This window comes from Tamandua tetradactyla, chromosome 4, assembly GCF_023851605.1.
Source record: "Tamandua tetradactyla isolate mTamTet1 chromosome 4, mTamTet1.pri, whole genome shotgun sequence".
Lineage (NCBI taxonomy): Eukaryota > Metazoa > Chordata > Mammalia > Pilosa > Myrmecophagidae > Tamandua > Tamandua tetradactyla.
In genome coordinates this window covers 87,702,569-87,708,519 of record NC_135330.1, presented here as the reverse complement: position 1 = coordinate 87,708,519, position 5,951 = coordinate 87,702,569, and the positions used below count along the sequence as shown (strand labels likewise).

Below are 5,951 nucleotides of genomic sequence, written 5' to 3'. Positions count from 1 at the left end.
TGGTGATTAGTAGCATTATATATAAAATAAGACAAAGGATGGAAATGATTTAAATATTTGTCCAATTTTTGTGTAATTGAGTGTGGTTGTCAGGGGTGGGTAGGCAGGAATGAAGAATGGGTAGATAGAGTGACAAAACTGAAAGAGCTGTTGATCAATGTAAGAGATGAGGATGGAGGTAGTTAAGGATAGAGAGAACTTTAAATGCCTCCCTATGGAAAAAGAATTTATCTTAGAGTAAGCACAGTTTAAAGTTTTCCTAGAAGCATATTACTGATCTGTCAATATAGAAAGTTATGGCCATTGAATTTTAAAAAGATAAATAGATATAGAAATCAAGGAAACATGAGCTTAAATGAGTAATCAAATAAAAGGAAGCTCATGTGGTAAGGTAAAAATATTAGAAGAAATCTCTATGGAAAGGCTCAACATGATGGATATTCATACACCTTATAATCCTTATAATTTGCTCACCATTACCATGGCATGCTCATGATCCTAATAATGTTAGATCATCAAGGAGACCCTTAAAGCAACAAATGGCTATATTCACATAAATAGACAAAAAAAATTAATTTACAAATAGTTGCAGAGAATTTCCTCTGCCAAGGCAGGAGTAGGTGACATAATAGGTTGACATAAAAATGAAGGTGATATTACTAGTTGTTAATTAAATAAATATATGGCTAGTTATTTCCCAAACCTTTCCAGGTAAGTTTCACCAGATATATACAGTCCCTCCTTCATCCCCAGTGATCTTTATGTACTTCTTATCATAATTACAATATATAGGTAACATGGCTGCTCAGTAGAAAAAATACATATAAAGGAAAATTGCTTTAAAGTAGGCTTTAAGAATATTCAGTAAAACACTGACATTGCAATTATTTGGAAATTCTGAACCAATATGTGTATCCTAGGTGTGTACAATATCCTTGTATAAATTCATACAGCAAACCATTACTACTGTAAGTACTGTCTTTGAAATTGTGAAAATGTTCCTATGTATCCTGGTCTCATAGCTCATAGCCATATAGCTAACTTTAGGGGAAATAATGTCCCCTAGAAGTCTGCATGCCTGAATTTGAAAGAAAGAAGACAAATGAAGAAGCTCTCTGCCTTTTTCACAGTGGTATATTTGAAGGGAAAATAAGACACATTCTGAACTAGAATTTGTCTATAAATCCCATCTCAACAGAGAAGGTGGAGATGACCAAAGATAATCACTCCATGGAAAATATTTTTACACTCACTGGATTTACAGATAGACCAGAGTTGAAGCCCCTTCTGTTTGTGGTGTTCTCCATCATCTACATGATCACTATGGTAGGAAATCTTGGTTTGATGGCATTGCTCTGTATGGAGTGTCGTCTTCATACACCAATGTACATATTTCTGGGCACCGTAGCTCTGATGGACTCATGCTGTTCCTGTACTATTCCTCCCAAGATGTTAGAGAACTTATTTTCATATGACAGAATGATTTCCTTCTATGAATATATGGCACAGTTTTATTTTCTCTGTCTTGCTGGAAGTGCAGTCTGCTTTCTTCTGGCAGCAATGGCCTATGACCAGTATGTGGTAATATGCAGCCCACTGCAGTACCACACCAGGATGTCAAAGAAACTCTGTGTTCAGATGACTGCAGCAGCCTATATAGCTGGAAATTTGCATTGCTGATCCATTTGGGGTTTCTCTTTAGGCTAACTTTTTGTAGATCTCATCAAATTAATCACTATTTTTGTAATGTTCTTCCTTTGTGCAGACTTTCCTGTGTTGACCCATATATCAATGAATTAATGATGCCCATCTTGTCAGGGTCAGTCCAAATCTTTACTATTACCATAGTTGTCATCACCTATTTCTACATCCTTTACACTATTTTCAAAATGAAATCCAAAAGGGGAAGAGGCAAAGCCTTATCAACTTGTGCATCCCATTTTCTCTGTGTCTCCCTATTCTATGGTTCTGTTCTTTTTGCTTATGTTCTACCAAATTCAGTTCAAGAAGAAGATTAAGACATACATATTGGTATTTTTATACTATAATAATACCTTTTTAAAATAATTTTATTTATAGTCTAAGAAATAAAGATGTAATAAATGTTGTGAAAAGGATTATGAAGAATAAATCACATAACATTACCATACCCTGTAGCAAACTGAATATGCCAAAACTTTTTTTAAAGTCAAGGGATAATAAGAAAATGTCAAATGGAAATATTGTATGGAAAATATAAATCAATATTACGTTTTGATGTGTGAGTCAAATAATGTATATATGGATATATAAGCTCTGAAAACATGGTTTCTACTGAGATGTACTTCAAAATATAATCTACTAGAGTCCATTAGGTATGAGTATATGATTACCCATGAGGTCTTCAGCTGTTTCTGAATATATTTGGTTGCAATACTTAACAAATTCAACAAATACTACAAATAGAAGATAGTACAGAAAAGCAATATTGTTGGCAAATATAGGGAATCATGTATTGTACAAATTGAGGCACAATCCAAGTTCTCAAATATTAATCCCTTCTTATATGACACCATGTATCAGATATAAAATGAGATTTGAATTTGATTCTCAATTTTGTGTTTGTTCTAGAGATCATTTGAATATGGATTCATGGCAGAATATGTATTTTCAAATTAAGAATACTTTCATTTTTTTTTCATTATGTATCTTCTCAAACTCTGTGAGATAGAGTCTTTCAAATGCAGATTTGTCACTCAATAGTTGAAAATGATGCTACTGACAATGAAATCCCTATGGATTTGTATGTTTTCACATAGTTTAATTAGTTGTCCATGATGTATGACAGTGCAATTACAGAATATTAAATCAATGTTTTTTCTCTTATTACATGTCTTCTTCATTATTAGTAATAACACTAACCCACACTGCTTATAATGCAACATTATCTTAGATTTACATCATTTGTTGAAATAGGCAGATGCTATGCAAGTATCTGAAAAAAGCATCTGTAGAACAATTAACACTGAAAACTGAAAGAAAAAAATAACTTATTAGGACCCTACTATCTGCCAGGTATTATTTTTCATGCTTTTCCAGAGTAAAAATTCACATTTTCACATATTTAGTAGTTTATCCACATTCATTTAGGTCACCTGAGAATAGGGGTGGGATTTGGATCAATACTAGCATTTCTCCTAGCATTTTACAACTTCATTCACAGTAGCTTAAGTCATAGTTAATCTCAAATTGTTTACAATCTAATAAAGATATTAGGCATACAAAAATGGATAAAAAATACACATGGAATTCTAGATTGTGTTGGGTGTATATAATATGTTTTGTTGCTCAGACAATGAAGATCATCCTATCCAGGGGTGTTTACTACCCTAGTAACATCAGAAGTTAATCTGCTTTAAGAATAGACATATTACTGATATTTAGGGGGAAATGGAATAGTAGCATGAATATTGTTAGTGTTTATAGAAAGCATTTTTACCCTGGGGGTGGGGGAATAAAGTGAACAATGAGCAGTGTGAGAATGCTGGCAGAGCTATTGGTGAGAACTGTTGGTGAATGTGACAAATAAGGATGGAAATGGTTAGGTTACTGAAAATCTTAAGTCATCTGAATTTATCTTAAAAGCATAAAAAATTGAAGTCTTCTTGGAAGCAGAGTAATATAATTTTATTTTCTAAAAATGGGCATTTATTAGAAAGAGAGATGTGAAGCAATGAGACTAATCCCAACAATTCATATAATAGGTGATGAGAGTAGAACACAGAGGGGACTCTACATAAAGAGAGGGGTACATGGATATAAGCAATTTGTTAAAGAAGAATAAACAGTAAATTGCAAATTTTGGCAATTAAATGAAAGCCTGTTTTCTTCTCAAATATCAGTGTCATATTTAATATTATATAACCAACATTTAATACATTGCATGACATGTTTGGCACACAGTAAGTATTTCCTGAGTACATAATAAATTAATGAATGTGATTTTTATGTCTCTAATTACTAATGAATGTAAACATTTTTAAATACATTTTTGACCATTTTAAATTTTCCTGAAAAACCACCTTCTTGGGTCTTTTGTCTGACTTTTAGTGAGCCTTGTGATTATCTTTTTATTTATTTCTACATTGAAAGGCTATTGAAGTTGTATACATAGCTGTAGTTCATTTTTTCTCAATGATTTACTTGCCTTCAAATTTTGCTTATGATGTTCTGTAACATACAGAAATTTTCCCTATATGATATTCATATCTTTGGATTATTGCATTTTATTTCTTTGACTCTCTTATTGTGTACATATTTCATATTCTGTAATCTCATAATCATTGATATTTTCACATATTTCCATTTTTCCATACAGTACTTGAATCATTCTGGGATATACTTTTGGTGAACAGTCCGAAGTAAGTCTTTAATTCTAGTTAGGTGAGCTTTTCATATATTAGTGAGAATTTAATGTAATTCCAATAAAAATATCAGTGGGGGGCTTTTGAGAATTTTGTAAAAGATTCTAAAGTTTGCTAGGAAAGCAAATAAAAAATTATCAATTTAGTTAACATAAAATGAAATAAAACATTTAAATGTATTTATATCATCTCCATTCTTTTTAATTTGTATTTTATATTTTATAATAAATTGCATGTTGGCATAATATGTGATGATATATTTTGACATAATATGCCATGATAATTTAAAGATATAAATGCATATATTTGGAATACACATAAAATGATTTTCAGATATGATTATACAATCAACAAACTTGGACTCTTCCTCTAGAAAACCCACCAGAAGTTGAAAGAAAGGTGATAGCATAGGAGTAGGTGATACGTAATCTAGGAAAATCTCTAGTATAAAAAAGACATAAGGCAGGGATATAACTGAGGGAAGCAGAAACATTAATATGGACAGGAAAAGAATCAAACTCAGCAGAATGTACTGAGACAGGAGTATAGGAAGATGAGAGCAATGAGTGCTGTCACAGAAGTGAGTGTTGTCACCATGATTTTCAATTGTAGCAACAACTACAGCTTGGTTAGTTTAAAAATTAAACAATTCCTTTGGGACAAGCATTTTGAGATGGTTGTGACCTTTGTGAGGGAGCAGTTTCAGTGAATGGTAGAAGCAGAAAAAAATAAATAGAAGGAGGAAAAAAGAATACTTTCTAATCTAACTCCACATGCCCTATTATATCTCTTTTAAACATCCTCTTGTTTCAGGGACTTCTAAGTTTTAGCCATCCTAGTTTATAATCTGATTTCTACTGTTAGGTTTCCAGGACTTTACTCATGTAGTTCCTTCAATATAGGAGCTTCTCAGCCCCACCCTGCTTACATCCTGTGTTCAAACAATCCAGTATCTTTTCCAATGCCCAGTATAGTTAGGTACTTGATAAAGGCTGAACTGAGCTGAAATGTTTGCAGCCAATTCAGTAAATAAATATGGAGGATGCAGTTCAGGTTTTATTTTTTTTTGAGGAGCCCAAATGAATGCATGAACACTACTTAAAGATATTTAATTAAGACATATAAAGTTGGAGGGACAGAGACATCAAAGATGGTAGAGTGACTGATGTGTAATGAAACTAAGAAAGCACCAAGTAGATAATGAAGAGGGAAAATCAATTTGACCTGATGTAATTGAGAAAGTTCTCAGGGAGGAGGTCATATTTGAGCTGAAGAATACTAGGTTTTATAATGCTGCTGGAAATGCAATATACCAGAAATGGAACAGCTTTATTAAGGGAATTTATTATGTTACAAGTTTATGGTTCTAAGGCCAGAAAAATGTCCAGATTAAGACATCCAGGAAGATATCTTGACTCAGGAAAGGCTGATGTCTGCACATGGAATGTCATGTGGCTGGAGTCTGTTGGTCCTTGTTTCTAGTTCCATTGCTTTCAGCTTCTGATGACACTGGTTCTCTCTCTAAGTGCCACTTAGCTCCTCTGGGAC

The 5,951-nt window shown here is 32.8% G+C and overlaps 1 pseudogene; it reads left to right on the top strand.

Annotated features, from left to right (window-relative positions):
- Positions 1 to 1,209: 1,209 nt before the first annotated feature.
- On the top strand, positions 1,210 to 5,233 carry LOC143680345 (olfactory receptor 5K1-like; annotated as a pseudogene).
- Positions 5,234 to 5,951: the final 718 nt, after the last annotated feature.